The sequence below is a fragment of the Lactuca saligna genome, chromosome 2 (assembly GCF_052625555.1).
Source record: "Lactuca saligna cultivar CGN05327 chromosome 2, ASM5262555v1, whole genome shotgun sequence".
Classification (NCBI taxonomy): domain Eukaryota; kingdom Viridiplantae; phylum Streptophyta; class Magnoliopsida; order Asterales; family Asteraceae; genus Lactuca; species Lactuca saligna.
In genome coordinates this window covers 4,492,805-4,518,987 of record NC_136418.1, presented here as the reverse complement: position 1 = coordinate 4,518,987, position 26,183 = coordinate 4,492,805, and positions in this window count along the sequence as shown.

Sequence of the window (26,183 nt, the reverse complement as noted above, 5' to 3'; positions counted from 1 at the left end):
AGGCACACCCGACAACTCCTCTGGAAACACATCCGGAAACTCACGCACTATCGGGACCTCATCAACTGACTTCGGTCTCTCTGAATCAACCCTCGCATCCATCACATATGCCACAAATCCCTTACAGCCCTACTGTAGACTCTGTCTCGCTCGGGCGACCGAGCAAAATGCTGACCCCGTATGTGTACCCTCGCCGTACACCGTAAGAACTCCCTCACTAGGGTCTTGAATCGTCACCAATTGACGCTCGCAGTCTATCACCGCTCCATATCGGCTCAACCAATCCATACCCACTATAACACACACGTCCCCCATCGCGATCGGAACCAGATCTATCGAAAACTCCGCACCGAAGATCTCAAGGAAACATCCTCGAATCACATCCAAAGCATACACTGCTCGCTCATCAGCTATGGAAACTCGCAGAGGCCGATCCAACGCCTCTCGACGGATACTAATATGCTGACTAAATGCTACGGAAAAAAACGATCGACTCGCACCCGAGTCAAATAATACCAAAGCAGGCACAGAACTCACAAGAAAAGTACCTACGTATATCATCATATAAGCATAAAACTCAAATCAAATAAAAGATGAATAGAGAATACATACTAGCCACAACATCGGGTGCCGCGCGGACCTCCTCTGCAGTCAACTGAAATGCTCTCCCACGAGCCTTTGGGGCCTCGGCCTTCACCGCGGCCGAACCTCGGTAGCCCTAGCAGCAGGCGCAGACCCCTGCGTTGACCCCTAAAGAAGCTGAGGGCACTCGGCCTTCCGATGGCCGGTCTAGTTGCAATTAAAGCAAACCGAAAATCCCTTGGGGCAATCCCTCGCGATATGCCCCTCCTTCCCACACTTGTAACATACTCCAGCCCCGCACGACCCCTCGTTACTCTTACCACACTTCCCGCAAGTGCGGCCCTTCGCGCCCCCAGATCTCGAATCAATGGGTCTAGCCCGCTCGGCTGTCGGCTGAGACTGAGCCGGCCGCCGATCCGCCCTCTGTGACTCGGCCTCCTCCCTGGCCTGAGACTCCAACTCGATCTCCCTCTTCAGGGAATTTGCTTGAAGCTCAGAAAATGTACGGTAAGTCGAGTTCACCACGAACTCCCGAATATCTCTCCTCAGAACACTCAGATAACGGCTCATACGAGCCTGCTCAGGGCAAAACATCGCCCTCTCATGAAACTTACTTGTGATGACTGCCACAGAATCAGTACCCTGCTTGAGGGTCAAGAACTCCTGAATCAACCGTTCCCTCTCCACCGGGGGAACATACTCCTCTCTGAACATAGCGGTGAACCTCTCCCAGGTCACCTCAGAAATCTCAGCCAAAGTGAAGTTCGCCGTCACGAACTTCCACCAATCCTTCTATCCCAGGCGGAGCTGGTTCAGGGTGAACCGAACCCTCAAGTGCTCTGGAAAAGAACATGTATAGAAACATCCCTAGATGTTAGAGATCCATCTCATAGCGGCAATCGGGTCCTGCATCCCGTCGAACTCTGGTGGCTTCGTGTTGCTGAACTCCTGGAACAACAACGAGTCACCTCCTTGAGGTCTGGCAGCAGCAACAACAGCAGTAGCTGCAGCTGCAGCAGCCTTAGTCAGCGCTGCATACCGCTCATCAAAAGTCTCAATCAAAGTGGTCTTGATGTCCCCAAACATCTCAGGAATCTCAGCCCGGATGGCTGCAGCCACTTCCTCATGAATCAATCGACGGATCTCCTCGTCGCTAACACCACTGCTCTCAGGTGTGTGTCGAGTCCCAACCATGATGCCTCTGAAATACAACAAAAATTATCAGAGACTCGATCGAACATACACATGCCCGATGACGCAACCCTACTTCTCCTTCGTTGTCCAAAAGATTCTTACTTGGAATTCCCAATGATTCGGTGTCTTCAGTAGTACGGGCCCAATACTACTGACCACACCGCATCAGCATTCACTCCAAGTCCTCCTCCTTGGATCTTGGATTACAAGTACTCTATTCTCATGAGCTCCTAACTGTTATCTACTCGCTCTCAAAGCATCTCAGCAGCAGAAATCTCCTAGGCTAAGGCATCACAAATCAGGCCACTCTAGTCCTAATATATATACCTAGCCTACTCTATCATGCATAATGTAACATAACATATCTCATAACACATAATTTAAGGGTACTTTTGGGGATTCACCGTTCGGGCGCTGGCTGATCGTATACACGACTCTGCTCTGTTTGTCTTAAAACTCTTTTTACTCTTTTCAAAAATTTTACTTCATTATCAAAAATTTTCCTCAAATCCTCAGTTTGAGTTCAGATACACCCGAAGGTGCATCCAAATCCCTCAAACCAAAGCTCTGATACCAACTTGTAACAATGCAAATTTTCAAAACAATTTTTTATTTTTAAAACATACATTTACTCATAAAATAATGTCAAAACATATTGTATCAAATGTTATCATCACAAAACATCTCCCCAGAATCTCAAACATAAACTCCACAAGTGTGTGTACGAATCATGCCGACGCCTTCCCGCGCGCATCACTGTTACCTGAAACACATAACACAACAACTGTAAGCATAAATGCTTAGTGAGTTCCCCAGAATACCGCATACAATACATACGCCACTCAAGGCTATAATACGACCTTCCGGTCGATGTGTCTCAGCGGGACGCTCCAGTCCCGTAGCTCATTGGACCCTCTGGTCCAGTCATAGCTCGTTGGGCACTCCAGCCCGATCTGTATCGTTGTACCCTTCGGTCCGGTCTATAACTGTTGGAATAGTGTCTAAGTCTGCAACTATATTAGGCAAGTATATGACCCGATTGTGCATGGTCCTTTTGGGTTGCCTTCACCATAGCAACTTGACAGGATGATTTATTATGAGGAAATAAATATTATTAATATATTATGTGAATAATATATGGAATAATAATATTGTTGTTTGATTAATATAAGTCATAAATTAATTGGGAATTAATTTGGTGACTTAAAGAGATTAATTAAACAAAGAGGGTATAAACTGTCAATTGTTTGATAGTTACACTTTGGGCTGTAAATCCTTCATGGATAGGGTTGGATGATTTCTAGGGCTTGGGATAAGCCACAAATCATCCAAGGGCTTATATTGGAAAGGATTTGGATTGCTTTGAGTAAAAGTTATCCAATTAGGGTTTAAGGGTGAAACCCTAGGAGCCTTACAAGTATAAATAGAACCTTGGGGTAAGGGGAATCGGCACCTCTGAAAAAGCAAAGAAAACCTGGCCGATTTCTTCCCTCTCCTCTCTCTCAAATCATCCTCTTGCTAGTTGGTGTTTGTAAGCCATTAGAGGAGTGACATTTGTGACTTTAAAGCTCCAAGAACAAGAAGATCAAACAAGTATATTAAGGTAAGCTTCTAACTCTGATTTTGTATTGTTCTTATACTCTATTAGCCATTAGAAGTCATGGATCCAATGCATGTTTAATTAGAGAAACCTAGATCCAAGCATTAGGGTTTGTATGTGCACATAGGAATGTTCATATGGCTTAAACCCATCAGTGGTATCGGAGCCTAGATTGGTTTCTATTAAATTGATGCATGATTGTTTGTTTCTTGCTTGCAAAAATTCGAGTTTTGTGATTCTGAGTCATGGACTCGGCGAGTCCCATGGTGGACTCGGCGAGTTGGCCTGACTCGGCGAGTCCGAGCGTCAGGAAGAGCAAAAATCGGGATTTTTTGATATTTATCTTATGGAAACTTGCCTTTATAATATTAGATCAACCCTAATCCGATTTTTTGATATATATGGTTGTAATCTTGATCTAATTAAAGATATTTGTCAATTAATAAAATATTTAATTTCCTTATATGATAATTAATTAATTATTTTGATTAAATTGGTAAATTGTTTAGCAAGAAATCATAAATAAATCAAATATGGATAATTATGTGATTAATTGTTAATTTAGATTATTTGTTATTTGATCCTCTATGTTTTGAATAGTTTAAAACTTGCCCTCAAGTTTTGAAATTTATGTTTTGTGATTAAAAGTTTAATTTAGACAATTTAAATTTAAAACCCTAGAATTTTACAAGTTTAAAATCCAACCCTATACTAATATAATATTACAAGATTAATATATATATATATATATATATATATATATATATGTATAATTAAAATGCTAGTCTTACCGTTAGTAGGTCTCATTCACGAAGCCGGTCTATAAGGTGGGTATAAGGTTGTTGCCTATAAAATAGCGCTTAATGGGTGTACACTCACACCTACCGCTTGCTTGATCAGTGGAGGGTCGTTAGCCGAACGGGTAGGATAGGGCGACCTCATCTCTTCATTAAAAGTATAATATGAAATACAAAGTAACTACATGTTTTTCAAAATTTCCCAATCTTAGTTACTTTAGGAAAAGTGAATTGATGCAATCCCATGAAATTACACTTTGCACCCTTGCTAAGAAGTTAGTGGAGCGTGTGTGGTTTACCGGCACATTAATTGGTTCTAAGCAAAGGTGGCAAAGGGTGATTCATTGTTTATCATAGTTCGATGGAGCGTGTGTGGTTTACCGGCATGTCGAATAGGTGATTGTTACAATGAAGGCACCATGTGAATTTGCATGGTAATTCACACCCACTTTGTGATCCTCGGTATCCCAGTCACAAACGAGAGGGGCATATCGAGATTTAAACATGCCATTGAAAAGTTTCAATGAATCTCATCTAAACCTAGGAATTCTCAATACATTTAGACTTAAAGTTATGTTTTATGGCTGAGAATTAGTGAATCATCATTCACTTACCTTCAAAATGTTTGCATGTTAGATTACGGTATCCCTTTTCTAATGTGTAAATGTTGTTGTTGGATCCTAGCCCTAATTTTTCTTATTGGGTGATAATTAGGGATTCATATTCTAATCTATCTTTGTCCTTTCTATTTGTAGATGTCAAACACAAACAACGCTGCTGCTAGTTCATTCACATTGATGAGCCTTTGTCAAAAGGTCACTTTCGATGGGACGGACTTTAGTGAATGGATAAGATACATTCGCACGATTGCTCGCTATGAGGACAAGGAGTATGTCCTCGACGAGAAGCTCGAGAAAATCAACCCTGAAATCGCTACTCCGGCTGAAATGACCGCTTTTGAAACTCACGAGCATGATGCAACGAAGGTACATTGCATCATGATAGCCACTATGAACTCCAAATTCCAAAAGTCCTATGAGGACATGTACCCGTACGAGATGCACCAAGACTTGTTGGAGAGATACCACCAAAACGCGAGACAAGAGCGTTATGAGATTTTCACTAACATGATTTCTGCTAAGATGGGTCATGGAGAGTCTCTTACCTTGCACTTGCAAAAGATGCAAAGGTATGTCGACCGTCTTTGCAAGTTGAATGTTGACTTTGGGGAAGACTTGGAGATCGACATGGTGCTTCACTCTTTGCCTCCAAGTTCCAATCAATTTAGGATGACCTACCACATGAACAAAGAAGAGGTCACCCTAAGCAAGCTCCAAGGTCTCTTGAGGGTCGCTGAAAGCAACTTCAAGGACAAGTCTGTTGCACCAACTCCTAATCCACTCGTTGCTCCTGTGTTGGCTATTGGACAAGGAAGGGGAAAGAAGAGGAAGGCTTCGTCTAAGAACCATCGCAAGGTTAAGCCCCGGGATGGTGCCTCTTCTAGTGGGACCAAAGTTGATCCTGCTAAACCCTGCCCTAACCCAAAGGAGGCAGAGTGCCACCACTGCCACAAGATAGGACATTGGAAGAGAAGCTACCCATAGTACCTGCAAGCCATCAAGAAAGTAAAGATCAAGCCGTCTTTCGCAGGTATATACACAATTAAATCTAACGATTCATCTCATGATATTTCTTTGGTTCTTGATACCGGTTGTGGTTACCACATTTGTTCTAATGTGCAGGGACTAAGAAGAAATAGAGACGTGGAGCATGGAAGAATAAATCTAATCATAGGGAACAGAAGATTGTCGCCTGTGACCAAGATTGGAGTGTATTCTTTAGTGCTTAGGAATGGTTTATCTTTAGATTTGAAAAATTGTTGCTATTCGCCTAAAATGGCTAGAAACATCATTTCATTTCATGGTTTGTTTAGACAAGGTTTTAGATTTTCTTTTAATAATGAGAATGGTTCTATTTTGGCTTATCTAAATGGTGTCTTTTATTTTGAAGCTATACGATGTAATGGAATTTATGAAACCGTTATGATTATTGGTAACTTAGGAAATGATGTTTTATGCATGGATTCTTCCAATAGTATGAATAGAGCATCCTTGTGGCATTGTCGTCTTGGACATGTCAACAAGAAGCGCATAGCTAAACTCCAAAAGGATGGAGTGTTGGAGTCATTCGACCTTAAGGAAGATGACACATGCGAGTCTTGTTTGCTTGGAAAGATGACTAGGTCACCTTTCACAAGTACGTGTGAAAGGGGTGAGGGTCTATTGGACTTAATACATACCGATGTATGTGAACCGCTTCTATGTGACTTTTATCGACGACTATAGTAGATATGAGTATATCTACTTAATCAAGCAAAAGTCAGAAACATTTGAAAAGTTCAAAGAGTTCAAGAATGAAGTGGAGAATCAATTGGGCAGGAAAATCACTACTAGAAATATAGCCTTTTACGACGCTCATTGCGCGTCGTAAAAGGCTCAGACGACGCGCAAATGCGCGTCAAGGAAGGCCCTGTCATAAAGAGAGACGACGCGCTTTGGCGCGTCGTCTATAGACGACGCGCTTTTACGACGCTCATTTACGATGCGCAATTACGACGCGCGTTTACGACACGCAATGCGTATCAAGGAAGGCCCTGTCATAAAGGAAGACGACACGTGTTCGCGTGTCGTAACCTTACGACGCGCGTGTTAATGACACGCAATGCGTATCAAGAAAGCCCCTGTCAAGAAAGGCCATGTCATAAATGAAGATGACACACATTTTTGCGTATCGTAAATTTAAATGTTTAAAAAAATAAATTTATATATTTATTAATTTTTAAATTAAATTTGCATTTAATTTCTCATAATAGAAATAAAACACCATATACAAAAAATACAATCCATTGCACAAAAATTAATGTCATACAAGATACAAAATAAAATACAATAAATAAGTAAGATAATTCATTGCATCAAATGTCAAATACAAGTAATCATCGGTAACTATATAACCTAATACTACATTGCTATTAAGGGACATCATCATAACTCACTGAAGGTCTTGGAACAATGTTCTCATCATCAACTCTTACACCAACCTTGCTTTAGTAGATGACTTTCACACAATCAATATTGAAATAGATGCTGCCCGGGCCACCATAGATGATGCCCGAACATTCCGAGTTCAAACTTCCACTGTTTGCTTCATCTCTGCTAACCTCTTTCTGCTTCAAGAACACAAAAGAAAATGAAACCATGAAAATATCACATGAAATTTAATACCCTCATAAAATGATATTAGGATTAAGGAAGTTGAAGGTACTTGTATTCTTTGAGGAAACAACTATCATCAAGATCATCTTCTAAATCTTTGAGTTCTTCTGTCTTTTTATCGATCCGAGATTTGGTTTTAGGTTTGGAATCTTCATCTTCTGCAGGAGTGAAGGGATCGGGTTTGAAGGCAGAGGGTTTAGGAGGTAAGTTCCTGAGTTTTCTTTTAATATCATCCCATTGAGTTGATACTCCTTCAACATCTTTGTAGACAAAGTGAAGATCAGCTTTATCACTTGGCTCCCAAGATCTCTACATGCATAAGGAATAATGGGTATTAAGACTTAAGAGATTACATGATAAAAGTTATAGAATCTGAATTACAATATAGATCATACCTTCATATATCTTTCCTGCCCATCAAAAGCCATTTGTAGTTTCAGCTGACTTCTGGTAGATGCTAGGATTTAAAAAAAAAAGCAATTAAGTTAGCTTTATCAAATTTAATACATGAATTTGGTAACTTTTTAAGGAAATTGATAAAATAGTAAGAACATGTGTCTCCAAAGAGCCAAAACCTCCTTCAGAACCAAGAATGTTGATTAGCTCTTCAAATCCTCCCATGATTGACTCAACGAGCGACTCAACATATAAAACTGCATCTCGACCAATTCTAGTTAACTGCATCAACCAATCAATATTCAGTAAATTTCCCTTCAAAATATAAAATAAAATTTACATATAAAATTTAGAGTAAGTTCACTTTCGGCCCCTGTTCCAAGTAAAGTTGGGAACAAGAACCAAAAATGTTACAAGCCTTCATTTCCAGTAGACCATTCCCTTCAGATAACAAGCCTTCTTTTCCAGTAGACACTGTTGCTTTCTCCAAATGTCTTATGTTAATTGAAGATCGTGCAGAAGTAACAATCATTAAAATTGATAACCAATCTTTACATAATTCCTGTTTATGTAATTTTTTTATACATTATATACATGAGTATAAATATAAATAAATAAAACAAAACCATGTCACATATTTGAATGGATTAAAATTAAAGATTATACTTACTGATAAATCACATGTAATTGTAGAGATATTTCCACCCTGTGGTTTTGGAATATTTTCAAGATGGTCAATTTTTTTTTGGAAAAGCCCTATTAGAGTGGTTTCCAGGTCAAGAGCATGATATTAAATGCATTGTCAATTGTCATTCCAGGTATAACCTTCATCAACACTTGCACAACATATTCCCTCTTGTTGTAGTTATCATTGTGTAGCATCACTCTATATGGTGGTGCCATTTTCCTTGATTTCCTAAAAAAACAAAAAAAAAAGAAGGTAAATCGACCTAATCTTTTACTATATGCATTTCAAACTTCATTGAAAGTGATACAATACCTCAAGTCAAACTCAGACTCTCTTCCAGGAGTTGTTTTCTCTATTACTGGCTTATCTAACACCCCGACACCGTTTTCCAGCCTTGGAGGCGCCATTGTCATAACTGTGATCCATTTTGTGCTTTGTTTATGAAGCAGGTATTTGTCCCCTGTGTATGGTAGAGTAATCCGTTTATGACAATTATTTCTTAGAGCAAAGTAACAATTCTGATAAACAATAAATAAAAAAACATCACAAAGTAAAACATCCAACCTTCTTATTTTGATACTTAGTAAGTTGCAATGATTAAATTTTCAAACTTACATGGTATCAAGGATATCATTCATAGGATTTAAACAATCATGGTTCCCAAGATTGGAATTCACACTGGTATCACACTTAGATTCTATAGCCTCAGTTTGACCACTGTCAGAATTATTGACCAACAGATCAGAAGTAGGATAGGATTCTGCTGATATCTGCAAGAAAAAAAGTTAAAGTTATTGTTAGATTCTCAAAGCCACCAATCTATAATCATCAATATACAATCACAAAGTTGATTATGTGACAACCTTTTCCTTAGAATCAGGAGAAGACTGCCCCTGCTTATCTACAATGAAAGATTTATAATTTGGCTACCCTTAAAATCCTTTCCCTTCTCCACTTTTTCCTCTTTTTTCCTAGAATCCACACTCTCTTTCCCATTATGCCCCTGCTTATCTACAATGAAAGATTTATTATTTGCAGCAACAAACTCGTGTTTCTTTTGATGATTCTAATGGCTAACACTCCCCCTATTCCAATTCCCCCTATGACTTCTGTTATTCCAACCTTTATTACCCTTATTAACACTATTATAGCTTCCTCTTTTGTTATTCCCTCCATTCCAATTACTACCTTTGCTTCCAGAAACATTGGGATGAATATCACCTGTACCGTACCCCCTTCACAGTAGCAGTCCCTGCATTTCCAGCTTTTTTTGTGACCATAGTGAACCCCTCACCATCTTTATCAATCACATCCTGAATATCACTCTTGACAACCTACCATTATTCCAGCAGTAACAACTATGGCTGGATAATTCTAAGCTTTTACCTATTCAAAATAGACACCCATCAGTAATTAACTTCAACATTTTCATTTGATGATCTGTCAGATGGATTTATGTCAGTTAAACTAAAACAAGATACATTGGCACTCACATTATCAACTGGTGAATATGATTTCATGTAAAAGTAGAACTCTTCTTTCCGAGGATCACCCCATTCCTGCAATAGAGCAAGTCATTCACATTTAGAAAGAAACATACTAATATTATCATAGCATCCTGCTTTGAGTTTCCAAAACAAAAAAATATTATATATAAATCACCTCCCATTCTGCAGTTGTAAGAGGAATAGTTGGACCAAGCATTGTAGTCACAACATCTACAAATGGTACTCCAGCTATAGTAGCCTTAAATAAATCAGGTCTCATGTTCACAACAGCACCAATAAGCAACCCCCTGCACTTCTTCCATTAATGGATAACTTTTCTTTCGTACAATATTTCTTTTGGTCTGAGAAGTTTGAGTTCCACCTATGTCGTTGGGTGATTGAAGACGATGAGGCTGCGTTTTCTTCTTAGAGAGAGGGAGGGCAAGAAAGTAAACACAAACCTCACAGATTAGAGAGGTTATCGAAACCAGTAAGGGGAACACCAATGAAAAATCCAACGAATTATTGAGAGAAAAACTGATTTTTGTTTGTTTAAAAGCTAGCGAAGTATCAAGAAATTTCCAATCCAGGAAAATTCAGAAAGCAGATAGATAGGTACCTGATTTGACTAGAAGCGCAACTGGACTAGGGTTTGTAAATTTAAGGAGTCGTTGTAGATGGAGTAGGGTAGAGGTGAAGAGGAGTTCAAAACTTACTAACAGCTGCTGATGGAGTCACTGGATTATCGAAAAGCACACCATCCACAGAGAATCTGCCATTATCCACAAAATACAGATACGCTTCTACAGGGACATAACTGTATTTATATGCAACTTGCACATCATTCATGAAATCTTAACCAAATACTTGTAAACCCTCTTTGTTGGCATCCAAGATCAATGAGGTAGATGGTTGTAAATAGAAGTCATTGTCCACGTGCCATATGTATGATTTAGGAACTAAAACACCAGAAACAAATGTATTGATAAATGTCAGATTTTTTAAAAGTGAACCATATGTTTAATTGGTTGAGGGCTCAGTCTTGTTCACTTCTAGAAATCTGAAAATTAGTTTTTCGAGTAACACACATGTTGACAGCCTAGACAATGATCATTTTTAAAACAGTTTGAAAGGTGAGAACTAGAAAACAAGGGTACTGGTGTTAATGTATCTCAAGAAAATAAGGTTAAAAGTGGAAGAGTTTTGGAAATATTTGGGTTCTTGTGTGCAGAAGGGTCTGTTTTGTGTGTTTTTCTTTTGTCTTGAATAACAAACAGATTTCTGGGGAAGTGAGTGTAGTTAGGAAAGCGCTTGAATTTCAATTGAAAAACTTTAAGTTTATTATATCAAGTATCAACTTACATTGAAGAAATGGATTGTAGGTCCCAGATGAGCAGATATGTGCTCCCCAAGATGCAGTTCTTCGTGTACAGACAAGGATATTTTGGGCTGCACCTGAGACCAAGCCAGTTACAGCAAAAGTCATTGTGACATCAAAAGTAATTGAGATGCAGCACTTGGAGCATTAACATCATTTTAGTACCTGCACATTGAAACCAAACAAGAAGACATTAAACAAGGAGAAAGAAAGAGAAAAGGGATCCCTTCAGAAATTTATCACTAAAACCTATTTGAAAAATTCTAGAGAAAGAGATAACCCACCTTAAGACACCATCAACAGGTTCAACAAGAGGCTCCCAAGCTTCAAGTTTATCATTATATGATCTGGCGGCCAATGAGAAGCAAACAGTGGCATTGAGGTAATCAAGCCTGCTATGGAGACTAAATCCAATATTGCTCAATGATATGTTAGATAATGGTTTCATCTGCAATTCCAAACATATAAAACAATTCAGATCCTAGTTATCAATGCGGAGGATAACACTAAACCATTTATAAATATCCAGGGGGAGCCTGAGGCAGCCACAAAGATATACGTTCAACGCCTTTATGTTTCTTTATTTACCCGAAAAGTTGAAAACGAACAGGAGCTTTAAAAGGCTCATCATCTTCAAGAAGAGTATTATCCACACGTTAAAATGCCAATCCAGGAGAACTTCTGCAAATTAAAGAAAAATTCAATAAAATACTCGAGACCTAGGTATGGTAGCATTTATTGAATTGGGAATTTCACATACATGTCACCAGAGTTACTTGTGATGCAGTCCCTTAGCGCACATGTAGATACCAAAGAAGCATGTATACAGAAGGTGGAGGAGGGTGAAGGTTGTGTCATTCGTGATTATAGCTGAACAGTCTCTAATCTTCTTCAAATAGATTTTGGTGCGAGACTGGATCAGCTGCTGATGCAATCGTATACGAATCGACAAAATCAAGCAATTGAATCAAAAAATGAAGTTGTTTATTCGACATTAGTTTTCATCCCCCAAACAGAGGAGGAAATTGAGATAATCAATGGGTTCGAGCCGCCGTTAGTGGTGGTGGAGTTTCTGTTTAGCCGTTGTCGCTATAGAGATGTAGCAAGGTACGAGGTGAGATCTAGGGTTCGAGCATGAGAAAAAACTGTTATAGGATCGTTGGTGATTGGATTTCATTGGAGGGTGGAGATGCAGAAGAGAGAACACGCAGTAGAGAAAGGGGGGGAAAGTTCTTCACAAAAGCCCTAGCTCTGATTGGATTCCGGCATCGACGAGGCCTTTGACGCTGGTTTTTGTTTGGTCGAAAGCTTTGAGCTCCGATTGTCAATCGTAGCTTGAGCCCGCTCAAGAAATGGTGGCAACCATTTTTGTGAAGATGATCGTGTTATATATGCGAAGGTATTCTCTAGAAAGGTGAGTGAGCATCCTTGCAATTGTGGCCCTATGAACGTAAAGTGTTTGATTTCTTGTGAGAAATGAAGCGATAGAGATCGATCTATGGAGGATGTGGGTCGTTCTTTGAGGGATGAAAAAACCCTAGTTTCTTAGACTTTTTGAGTACGGGGTTTTCTAAATTTTAGATTCCCGCGAGGTATTAAGGATGGGACACGATGTTTGATGAGATCGATAAGGAGGTCAGGAGTGGCGGGGAAGCGAACCAGAGAGGAGAGAGAAGGAGGGAGAGGGGAGAAGATGAAAGATAGAAAGAAGGTAGAAGATGACTTTTCAAAATTTTGAGGATTTCGTTTCCCACCTCTACTAAGCGCGCGTTTTCATTAAAATTATAAAGTGACAAATATAGACGACGCGCCTATAAAATAAAGCGCCCTCCGTGTTTTTAATTTCTTTTCGTGAGACACTAATTTAAGGGCACTCAGTAATGCGCGACCTAAATTCTTAAATTTTTTGAAGAGATGACTCTTTTTTAATGTCGCTCTCTAATGCGTAACATAAATCAAAGAGCGTCGTGTTTTGCGCGTCGTAAAAGGCTGTTTTTCTAGTAGTGAATCAAGATGCTTCGATCTGATCGAGGAGGAGAGTACCTAAGTCTTGAATTCCACGACTATCTCAAGGAGTGTGGAATAGTTTCACAATTGACGCCACCTAGGACACCACAATTGAATGGTGTAGCAGAAAGGCATAATCGAACCTTGTTGGACATGGTTCGCTCTATGATGAGTCGTGCTTCACTACCTATATCTTTTTGGGGGTATGCCTTAGAGACTTCCACCCATATCCTTAACCGAGTCTCTACTAAGAAGGTTGCCAAAACACCTCATGAGATGTGGACAGGGAAAGCTCCCTCGTTGGCACATATCAAGGTTTGGGGTTGTGAGGATTTTGTAAGACGAGATACTCATGAAAAACTCGAACCTTGTAGTGAGCGATGTATTTTCATCGGCTACCCGCAGAGATCCTTTGGATATCTCTTCTATAGACCGAAGGACAATGTAGTCTTCGTTGCGAGGAGAGGAGTTTTCCGAGAATGAGAACTCATAAGCCAAGGGGACAGTGGGAGGCAAATCGAGCTTGAAGAGATTCAAGAATTGATAGATGAAGGAACCTCCACCGATGGCACTCAACTCGAGGAGGAAACTCCGGTTGAGCCTATTGACCAGTCCTTACCTCTTAGACGTTCCGAAAGAGTTAGAGTTCAACCCCAGTTTTATGATTTTCATATTACTACCGAAGGGGACACGTATATTAGTGATGGTACACTAATAAATCTTGATGAACCTAATAGCTACAAGGAAGCCATGGCAGGCCCGGAGTCTATAAAATGGAAAGAGGCAATGGATAGCGAGATCCAATCCATGTATGACAACCAAGTTTGGAATTTGGTTGATAATGTACCCGGACGTAAGACCGTTGGGTGCAAATGGATCTTCAAGAATAAGACCGACGTGGATGGAAACGTACACACATATAATGCGCGATTGGTTGCGAAGGGCTTTACTCAAACTCCCGGAGTTGACTATGATGAGACCTTCTCACCAGTTGCGAAGATAAAATCTATTAGAGTGATGCTAGCTATTGCCGCATTTCATGATTATGAGATTTGGCAAATGGATGTCAAAACTGCTTTCAATAACGGGAAGTTGGATGAGGATGTTTACATGGCTCAGCCTGAGGGTTTTGTTGATCCGAAGCATCCGAATAGAGTGTGTAAGCTTAAGAAGTCCATTTATGGACTTAAGCAAGCATCTCGCAGATGGAATCTTTGCTTCGATGAGAAAGTCAAAGAGTTTGGATTTGTACAAAGCGAAGATGAATCGTGTATATATGTCAAAGCCAGTGGGAGCATAGTTAGCTTTCTCGTTTTGTATGTTGATGACATACTTCTCATAGGAAATGACGTCCCGAATCTGCAGGAAGTTAAGTCCTGGCTCGGGAAGTGCTTCGCTATGAAAGACCTCGGAGAAGCTTCCTATATTTTGGGAATAAGGATAGTAAGAGAGAGAAATAAGAGACTAATAGGACTTATTCAGAACACTTACTTAGATAAGGTACTAAAACGTTTTAGTATGGAAAGCTCGAAGAAGGGAGAATTATCGATACAAAGTAACGCCAAGTTGAGTAAGACTCAAAGTCCGAATACCGAAGCTGAAAAAAAAAGAAATGAGCTGAGTACCATACGCTTCCGCAGTTGGCTCAATTATGTATGTTATGACTTGTACTAGCCCTGATGTAGCCTTTGCTTTGAGCATGGTTAGCAGATATCAAGGGAATCCTGGTATAGATCATTGGATTGCGGTGAAGAATATCCTTAAGTACCTTCGGAGGACGAAGGAATGGTTCTTAGTTCTCGGAGGGAGTGATGACTTGAAGGTGCGAGGGTATAGTGATGACAGCTTTCAAACCGACCGAGACAACTACCGTTCGCAGTCAGGCTGGGTCTTTACCCTTAATGGAGGAGCAGTGACTTGGAAGAGTTCCAAGCAGGAAACCGTAGCTGATTCAACGTGCGAATCAGAGTACATTGCAGCGAGCGAAGCGTCGAAGGAGGCAATATGGTTGAAGAACTTCATTGATGATCTTGGAGTTGTACCCGCCATAAAGGAGCCCATGGAGATTTTCTGTGATAATGAAGGAGTGGTTGCCTTGACCAAGGAACCAAGGGATCATGGCAGATCTCGACATATCGACAGAAAATATCACTTTATTAGACATCGTGTAGAAGAAGGACAACTCGTAGTGAAGAGGATATCATCAGAAGATAACTCAGCAGATCCGCTTACGAAGGGACTGAGTAGGGTTAGGCACTTGCAGCATGCTAGGAGTATTGGGCTGAAGGATGATATTAGTATAGATTAGATAGTATTGGAAACGTGTAATAGATAAATGTAATTAACATTTGATGATTAAATAAAAGAGTATTATTTATGAGTAATGTTACTGTCTTATGTTAATCATTTAACTGTTGTTTCACTTTGCATGTTTTGACTTCCAGAATAATTGAATATTATTAAGAATAATCAAATTATTCAAATAAACCACAATCGTTCATATTTTGGAAGTAGATGTGAATGAAGATTGTCATGAATTGGTATGTAGATTTTCTGAATGGTATTAGACATAGCAAAGGTTTTTGCAACGTTCATGAGTGCTTATGAACTAGTTTTGAGCATTGGAACAAACCCACTCTTGCTGGAATCACCTTATGGAATATAATAAAAAGGATGATCGCAAGACGATAATATCATATGGTCTTAAAACCTAGATATATGGTTTGTTATTTGTTAATTGGTTGTACATTGATAATGCGAAATCGCATTAGTAACTTGATGTTATAAAACGCATTGTTGTGTATAGTTGGTTAATGAATAAGTAAATGCATATAAGTCGAAGTTTATCTGTTACTTTTATCCTAAGAGGTTAAAAGCGATATCTAGGCCGCTCGATGATTTGATTTGACTTATGTGTCGGGCCCGGTCATAACTGAATTGATGTGTTCGATTAAGTTCTATGTCAAATAAATCGGAGATCGAGAAACCAAATGCTAGACAAATTGTTCCATAGAATTGTCAGCATGATATCTAACAGAGGACTGTACGATCCCTTATCTAAAGGACAAGATTGATTAGATCAGAGTTTGACAGCATCTTTGAGAGCTACGATTGCAAATCGAATTGTACTTGTGCATATAGTTACTAGACTTATCCAAGTGAGAGACTATTGGAATAGTGTCTAAGGCTGCAACTATATTAGGCAAGTATATGACCCGATTGTGCATGGTCCTTTTTGGTTGCCTTCACCATAGCAACTTGACAGGATGATTTATTATGAGAAAATAAATACTATTAATATATTATGTGAATAATATATGGAATAATAATATTGTTGTTTGATTAATATAAGTCATAAATTAATTGGGAATTAATTTGGTGACTTAAAGAGATTAATTAAACAAAGAGGGTATAAACTGTCAATTGTTTGATAGTTACACTTTGGGCTGTAAATCCTTCATGGATAGGGTTGGTCGATTTCTAGGGCTTGGGATAAGCCACAAATCGTCCAAGGGCTTATCTTGGAAAGGATTTGGATTGCTTTGAGTAAAAGTTATCCAATTAGGGTTTAAGGGTGAAACCCTAGGAGCCTTACAAGTATAAATAGAACCTTGGGGTAAGGGGAATCGGCACCTCTGAAAAAGCAAAGAAAACCTGGCCGATTTCTTCCCTCTCCTCTCTCTCAAATCATCCTCTTGCTAGTTGGTGTTTGTAAGCCATTAGAGGAGTGACATTTGTGACTCTAAAGCTCCAAGAACAAGAAGATCAAACAAGTATATTAAGGTAAGCTTCTAACTCTGATTTTGTATTGTTCTTATACTCTATTAGCCATTAGAAGTCATGGATCCAATGCATGTTTAATTAGAGAAACCTAGATCCAAGCATTAGGGTCTGTATGTGCACATAGGAATGTTCATATGGCTTAAACCCATCAATAACATCATACAACATACATATAGCACATAGCACATAATCTCATACATAACACATAAGACCCTCTGGTCCACACAATATACCACTCTAGGTAACGTATAGTGAGAAGACTCACCTCGGTGTCTCGGTAAGTATCTGACTCGGTAGAAATGTGATCTAGCCTCCACCTAATCACATAAAGTAAATACTCTCATAAATACAACTGAACACAATCCTAAAAGTCAACAAGGTCAATGGTCATACTTTGAACCGACTTGTCGAGCGCACTAGGGCGACTCGGCGAGTCTACACGTGTCCACTGACTCTCTTAGTCCCTCTCTTGGCACGTCGAGTACTTCCCCTGACTCGACGAGTTCCACCTGGCATGAATCACGGGGCCATCCCGACTCAACTCGCTGAGTCTCAACAACAACTCAGCGAGTTCCACCTTAACTCAGTCCCCCCTGAGTATCCCTGACTCACCGAGTTATTCCCCAAATCGGCAAGTCCACTCACTGAGTGATTTACGGGAAACCTTCATACTACTCGTCGAGTCTGTTCTTCGGACTCAGCGATTTCATGCCATGCACAAACTCCATAGAACTCCTGAGGTTAGATTTGTTCCATACATTCATAGATCTGGCCTTCCTAAGCATGATAATCACGTAAAGTTCAGACCTTGACACTCATATACCATCTAAATGGTCCAACTTGGTGATTTAGCCCCAAAAATGACATCCCAAGCTCATGGCTCCCAAAATGACTCATAAAGCTCCAAGGGTTAAGGTCTCTGGACCTCTTTGGGTCCAGATCCAAGACAAAAACTCGAGAAGGGACCAAATGCTTCACTTATTCATCCTCTAAAAGGGTTAGAAAACCCTAACATTAAGAATCAACATCAAAATTGAAGAAGGTCCGAGCAAAATACCTCAATATGATCTCTAAGAACTCAGAAATCACCACAAACGCTCCTCCTTCAGCCTCCTCTTGCCTTGGTCACCTCCTTCTTGCAAAAACACCCACAAAAGGATCAAGAATGGCCTCTCCTTCCTCACAAACGCTCTAGATCTCTTAGGGTATCTCTTTGGGGATTGGTGGCCGCAAATGACGGCCCTAAGGGCCTTTAAATAGGTCCCAAACCCTGGAAATTAGGGTTTCATTAAACAGCGTGGACTCGCCGAGTCCACTCATGAACTCACCGAGTCCAGCTGCGAACTCGCATCCGAAATCACGACCATACTCGGCGAGTTTAGACGCCAAGTCGCCGAGTTTCCTCACAATTCCCAAAAATAAAAGAACAAAATAGGATACCTGGGAATCCGGATGTTACACAAAGGATGAAGAACATGAAGAACACTATGAGTTTTAGGCTTAGATTCAGGTGTCTTACCAAGATAACAAGCTGAATGATGAAGTGGTTCACGTTTTTGAGGCCTTTAGAGTGTTCTTGGATGAAGGAGAAAGTAGTGAGAGAAAGCCAAAGTAAAGGAATGAGTGAAGAAGTCACCTTATATATATATATATATATATATATATATATATATATATATATATATATATATATATATATGTATAGGTGAGTGTGCAGCTGGAGGATGGGTGTGCGGCCGTACACACCTCTCATGAGGGTGTATGGACCGATTTTCTTTCTAAATGACATGTTAACTCATTCCTAATCTCAGTCCCAACTGTACTCAAGCTTAGAACACTTAAATGGACCCTTAAATGACGTTAAAAGGTAACGGAATCAAGTTTAATATTGATATAACGATTGATTGCACTGGTTAAAAGTTTTGGGTTGTCACATCATCCCCCCGTTAGAGGGAATTTCGTCCCAAAATTCGAACATAGAATACAAATCATGAATTAGGAAAGAGATGAGGATATTTCTTGTTCATCTGATCTTTGCGCTCCCAAGTGAATTCAGGTCCTCGCTTGGCATTCCAGCGAACCTTCACTATCGGGATGTGACTTTGTTTTGTTCGTTTGACCTCCCTATCCATGATTTCGATTGGTTCTTCCACAAAGTTTAGATTCTCGTTGATTTCAATCTCATCGAGAGGGATAGCAAGAGTCTCGTCGGATAAGCACTTCTTAAGGTTCGAGACGTGGAAGACGGGATGAATCTTACTAAGCTCTTGAGGTAACCGGAGTTTGTAGGCTACGGGACCGATCCTGGCGAGGATCTCGAGTGGTCCTACGTATCTTGGATTCAGCTTTCCACGCTTTCCAAAGCGTATCATGCCTTTTCAGGGCAAGACCTTCAACAGATGACGGTCTCCAACCTGGAATTCCAAGGGTTTTCGTTGTTTATCGGCGTAGCTCTTTTGTCTATCGCGTGAGGCTTTCAGTCGTTCTCGAATTTGCACAATCTTTTCTGTGGTTTCGCGAATGATTTCTCGGCCGGTGAGAGTGTTGTCGGGGACTTGTCCTTTAGCAAGTTGCGTGTCACCCACCTTAGCCTAGCACAGAGGGGATCTGCACTTACGACCATAGAGGGCTTCGAAAGGCGCAACCTTAATACTGGTGTGGTAGCTGTTGTTGTAGGAGAACTCAACCAAGGGTAAATGGGTGTCCCACGACTTTCCGAAATCGATAACACATGCTCTCAACATCTCTTCCAAGGTTTGGATGGTTCTCTCACTCTGTCCATCTGTTTGAGGTTGGTAAGTTGTGCTCATATCCAACTTAGTTCCAATAGCCCTCTACAGTGACTGCCAAAATCTCGAAGTGAACCTGCTATCTCAATCGGAGATAATGGATACAAATACACTGTGCAGTCGGACTATCTCTTGGATGTAGATTCGTGTAAGTCTCTTCATTTTGAAGGTTTCCTTGATAGGCAGGAAGTAAGCAGATTTAGTCAGTCGATCGACTTTTGTAAGAACTGTGAAATTTAGATCAAAGATGGTCGGTAAATTGGTGTGACGCTACTAGGACTAAACTGAATTTATGTTTCGTCATTATGTATTTAACAAGTTTAAATGACATTATGACGAGTAATTGATTATAAGCATATTGTTAATAAAATTATGTGACATGTAACAGTGAGCGTAAGGAATTTTCATTGGATGAATGTAATTAACAAAAATAATAATAATAATAATAATAATAATAATAATAATAATAATAAAGAAATCGTTACATTCCTATAGCAATAGATGTACGCGTTCAATATTCAATATATATAAACTGGGTGGGATTGTTTTGCGGATAGATGAAAGAAATATAAGGAATATGTAGGAACATCATAATTATACATATATAAATTATAGAGTGAAATACATGTATTATAGTACATGGTGACTTATTTGTATTGTAAGATAAAAGCTAGATACATGTATATCTAGATGAATAACAAACTCGATAATACAATTAAATCTTGGATATCAAGTAGTACATGTAAAGCCAGTTGAAAAATTTCCCCTTCACCTCCTGATCGAACATCATTCTTTGATTCATAACTCACACGTGCATAGTTGAGAATAATAGACATGTACTCATCAAACATCTTCCGAAGATCACAAAGTACTAATATTCTCTTCTAAAGTTCTCACCCTTCTGCATGGAAATTACAATTGACTGCCCACAAATTTAATACCCTCCTTATGTATCTCAAATATATTTCAACCATAATTCATAGAATTTCCCACAAGGTGATATCTTTAGAAATTACTTTAGGAGTACTTCCATATCTTCCTTGATCTCAAATGGTACCATGAATCTAACGAGGACCTGATCAAATCTACCAATATCTGATTCATTTAGAAGCAATATCAACCAGGCCCCACCTCACTCATCTTCCTTCCCTCTCACGATTGCCCTAAACTACACACACAATTCAGCACATGTGCATATCCTTCATGAATCTCGATTGTACAATTCAATCTCTGCCAAAATCCACAGCTGTAAAAGAGATGTAGAGAAAGCTTCATAATATCTCATTCCTATTTGAAGGTCCCACTCATTTTCTATAACCTGCGCATGCCTCTTACTTCCGTATCTTCTCCAATAAACAGAGAAGAGATTCAACAACTATTAGAGTTGTTTTCCCCATCTCAAACCCCGTTCCTTGTACCTTCTCTTTCTCCAATGGCAAACCAACCCAAAAGCTCCCTGATCACCACCGATTCCAGTTGAAGCAAATCCCTGACCATAAACAGGCCTGTAGGCGCAGCTTACCAGAGAAAAAGAAGCAGCGACTACTTCCATTTTTCCCTCCTGCCTTCATTTGTTCGACTATCAAACAACTTCCACACATCTTTTCCTTGCTCCTCCATCGATCTCAGGTAAATTCCTTACCTTCTCTGATCAAAATTCATCCAGCAACCACCGTGAACATTAGGCGCCTGCCATGGTGGTCGGTGGCCTGAATAGTTCTAACCGGACGATCCCGGTGGCGGGTTTGGTTCTAGTCAAGTGTGTATAGTTCCTGATTCCATTATTTTTCTGCCATGTGATGTCTAGGTCGACTCCAAGATTCCCGTTCCAAATCCCGCTTAGAACAGGAGTTTCCCGACACTTCCGACTCTCAAAACCAACGTGAGTTCTATGGCCCCTCGTTTCTGATTTCATGTTTGGGGGAGAATACATGTTTTATTGGTCAATATTTGATAACCAAAATGGATTTAAACAAACGATTTTGGATTATATAAATTGCTATGTATAGTGTATGAATACGTATGAAGAGAGTTGACGAATTAATATGGCATTGAGTTTTGAAACCATGGTTATAAACAAGTGCAGGAAATGTAAATACATATATATAAATTTCGTGTAGCTTTTTCTGAAAATTTATGATAACTAAAGCGATATAAATACTTATACAAAAGTATATATATATATATATATATATATATATATATATATATATATATATATATATATATATATATATATATATATATATATATATATATATATATATATATATGAAAAGGAAATAAACTTAAAAATACACCTGGAGGATTAAATGGTCATAGTTATATTATACTAATACATTAGAATTTCTAATATGTGTAATAACTATTAAGGACTTTGGATCGTATTAAAACAATAATCATGTTAAACTTAACATGATATAAACTAAACTTAAGTGAATAATTATATATAGACATCAGTTTTAGTAAATTATGGAGTTAACCCTAGTATGTTAAAGGTTAATGTGGTTTGGTTACGTCATAAAAGTTGGTATAAAAGTCGTTAGAAATAAATACTTATCGAGTATTACATTTAAAAGACTTAAATCATTATTCCAAAATTTGAACGTATTAAAAATAACCTCGCATGGGTTATATAAAAGATGGGGAATGTAGGTTCCCGATCGATCCAAACTTAGATAAATAAAAACAAAATTAACTATTATGTTAACACGATATCAAATTCGTATCTGGAATAATAAATTCTTGTAGTTTTAAGAATTCCGAGTATCGTTTTCTTAAACGGCGAATAACTTTGTGTTTCTAGTGAATTTAGAATGAACAACATAGGTTCATTATACCTATCGTTTGTGGACTTATTATACCAATTCTGCATAGGTTCATTATACCTATTCTGTGTGGGTTCATCATACCCATTCCGCATAGGTTCATTATACTTATTCTTTGAGGGTTTATTATACCCATTCCAAATAGGTTCATTATACCTATTCCAAATATCGAACCCAATCCGTTCGAGCATTCATATCCGGTTTCGCAAAGGCTAAGTTCACAATACTTAGTAGAGACCTTCCGTCAAATAACCGTTAATCCTTGAGGGAACGACTAACGCTAGGTATAAGTGTCATAACATTGATCTTATACGGTACAACCGCCCGCCTGGAGTTGCTAGCTACAACTACGTCTGACGAGATGAATTTTGGCGCTGGCGTTAGCATTATCGAACATTACCCCACATTATTACGGGGTGAATGACTTTAGCACGCGCGCCCTATCATGGTGTCGGTGCAATAATAAAGTTTAGTGTCAAGAGTTCGGTTATGACATCATCTAATATTCCTTCGTTCTTAAATCAATAAAAACGACCACCGATAATATAATTATCATATGGAATTTTACAAAGAGAGATTCATTTACTACTAAGTTGGTTCAACACATGCAACAGTAAAATAATAATTCTTGGTGAATTGACAAATTATGTTTTGAAAAGGGCAAAGATTTCTATCTCTACATTAAATTCTTTTTATAAAAATCTTTTGTTATTTTAAGAATATATGGAGTCAAAACCTGTAGGAGTCACCAACATTATTGTTGACGTATTTTAACATGTATTCTCAGGAAATGAAGGCAAGAAATTCACGCGAGGAGTATGGAATCATCGTCTTATATTTTTGTTCTAAATTATGTTTTATGTCCTCTTTTTGAATCGTTGAAGATTTGTCATGAAACATGTAATAAAGTAAAATATAATTATGTCGTATGTGATGTAAAACTTTAAGTGGTTGTCTAATGTTTGATATATGCTATGTTTGTGATATTCGATTTTCGTCACTCACCCGGTGATTCCGCCGTTGGCTGGGGGTGTGACAACTATCACCCAGATGGCGTCGTACCCATTCGGAGATTTGGGTAATTTGGTGATGAAATCCATAGTAATCCTCTCCCACTTCCTTTCAGGTATCTCCGGCTGGTGGAGTATACTTAAGGGTTTATGATGTTCGACCTTCACCTTGGTGCAAGTCAAACACTTACCCACGAAGATAGCGATCTTTGCTTTCATGTTAGGCCACTAATACAGTTTCTTGAGATCGAGGTACATATTATCCGAGCCTGGATGAACGGAGTATCTGGTCCTATGAGCTTCATTCATGACGACCTCTCTGTAACCTCCGAACTTCAGGGTCCAGATCCGGTCCATGAAATAATAGACTCCATCTCCCTTGATCTCTAGGTTCTTATCCATTCCCCTCAATGCCTCATCCGCGACGTTCTCTGGATTTAGGGCCTCCAGCTGAGCCTCTCTGATTTGTGCGAGTAAGTGAGAATGGATAGTCATAGATGATGCTTTCGCACTGCGACTTGTAAACTCTTTCCGACTAAGAGCATCAGCCACCACATTGGCCTTGCCGGGATGGTAGCGTATTTTGCACTCGTAATCGCTGAGTAGTTCAACCCAACGCCGTTGTCGCATGTTAAACTCCTTCTGATCGAAGATGTGCTGCAGGATTTTATGGTCAGTGAATATAGTGCATTTGGTTCCGTAGAGATAATGTCTCCATATCTTCAATACGAAAACCACCGCTCCCAACTCTAGGTTGTGCGTTGTGTAGTTGACTTCGTGTGCTTTCAGCTGTCTCGAGGCATAAGCAATAACTTTCCTTCGCTACATGAGTACACAACCCAGACCCTGATTGGATGCATCGCAGTAGACAACGAAATCCTCCGTCCCTTCAGGCAGAGACAGGACAGGTGCGCTGCATAGGGCCTTTTTCAAAGTCCGGAATGCAGAGTCTTGCTTTTCACTCCAACAAAAAGGTACACCTTTCTGAGTTAGAGTGGTTAAGGGTTTGGCAATTCTGGAGAAGTTCTGAATAAATCTCCGATAATAGCCAGTGAGACCCAAGAATTGATGAATTTCTGTGGGGGTCTTCGGTGCCGACCAGTTCTCTATCGCTTTGATTTTGGAGGGATCCACGTGTATACCTTCCTCGCTTACCACGTGACCTAGGAAGGTTACTTTACGAATCCAGAATTCGCACTTGGAGAACTTTGCGTAAAGCTTCTCCGCCCTTAGAGTTTCCAGCACCAATCGCATGTGTTGTTTGTGATCTTCCTCGCTTCTAGAATAGACAAGTATATCGTCAATGAATACGATGACGAACTTGTCTACGAAAGGACGACACACCCGATTCATCAGGTCCATGAACACATCCGGTGCGTTGGATAGACCGAAGGGCATTACTACGAACTCGTACTGACCATATCGAGTCCGAAAGGCTGTTTTAGGAACATCACCCTCATGGACTCATAGCTGATGGTACCCTGATCTTAGGTCTATTTTCGAGAAATAGTTGGCTCCTTGGAGTTGGTCGAAGAGATCATCGATTCAAGGAAGAGGGTAACGGTTTTTGACAGTGAGCTTGTTCAGCTCTCGGTAATCGACACACATTCGAAAGGATCCATCCTTCTTTTTCATGAACAAGATCAGAACTCCCCAGGGTGAGGAACTTGGTCTGATGAATCCTTTGTTGAGTAGCTCATTGAGCTGACTAGATAGCTCGTGCATTTCTGCTGGTGCTAAGCGGTACGGAGATTTGACTACGGGAGTAGCTCGGAGGACTAAGTCGATACGAAACTCGACTTGGAGCTCAGGAGGGATTCCCGGAAGCTCCTTGGGGAAGACATCAGGAAAGTTGTAGACTTCGGGGATGCTCTCAAGGTCTTTAACTTCCTGCTTCTCGTTAATGACGTGGGCTAGAAATGCATAACACTCCTTCCGCAGGAGTTTCTGAGCTTTGATGCACGAGATGATACGAAGATTTGAACTAAGTTTATCGCCGTAGATTATGAGAGCTTCACTAGAGGGAAGGTTGAGACGGATGGCTTTTTCATAACAAAGAATATCAGCACAATTGGGGCTCAACCAATCCATGCCGATGATGACATCAAAGCCTTTTATGGAAACTGGCATAAGATTGATGAAAAATGAATGATCGTTCAGGGTAAGAGTACAACCGCGGATTATATCATTAGCGCTCTCCTTTTCACCATTAGCCATTTCGACGATAAATGTTTCGATTAAGGATTGAGGTTTATGTTTAAGGAGATGTTTGAATGCATGACTAATGAAACTTCTTTCAGCACCCGAATCGAAAAGAATGCATGCATAAGAGTTATCGATGAGGAACGTACCCGTCACAACAGTAGGGT